The sequence below is a fragment of the Morus notabilis genome, unplaced genomic scaffold (genome assembly GCF_000414095.1).
Source record: "Morus notabilis unplaced genomic scaffold, ASM41409v2 Scaffold258, whole genome shotgun sequence".
Taxonomy (NCBI): Eukaryota; Viridiplantae; Streptophyta; class Magnoliopsida; order Rosales; family Moraceae; genus Morus; species Morus notabilis.
The window spans coordinates 225,345-225,842 of NW_010358925.1; positions in this window are offsets into that span (position 1 = coordinate 225,345).

Genomic DNA, 498 nt, shown 5'->3' on the forward strand with positions numbered 1-498 from the left:
ATTATTATCCTTAAACACTATCCTCTCGTATATAACACTTATATACTATGTTTAAGGTTACATAAATAATCACGGAATTTTCATTTGATAGTCATAAAATATTCATAAATATATGCCCATAAAATGATGAATAAACTCTTTTATTAATTAAATAACAAATATCCTATTATATCTTATGCTTCTAGGACACTATTCCCAACAATCTCCCATTTGTCCTAAAGCAGGTGTGTCATGTCTCTAATCCCAAATCCATCTAAGTGCCGATCAAATACATTCAATGGCAATGTCTTGGTGAACGGGTTAGCAAGGTTGTCCTCTGACGCGATCTTCAAAACCGCTACATCGCCTGTATCCACAATGTCTCTGATCAGGTGATATTTCATTTCTATATGTTTCGCACTCTTATGCCTTCTAGGTTCCTTTGAATTAGCCACCGCTCCACTGTTGTCACAGTAGAGCTTAATTGGCTTATTCATATCTGGAACAACTTCCAGATCA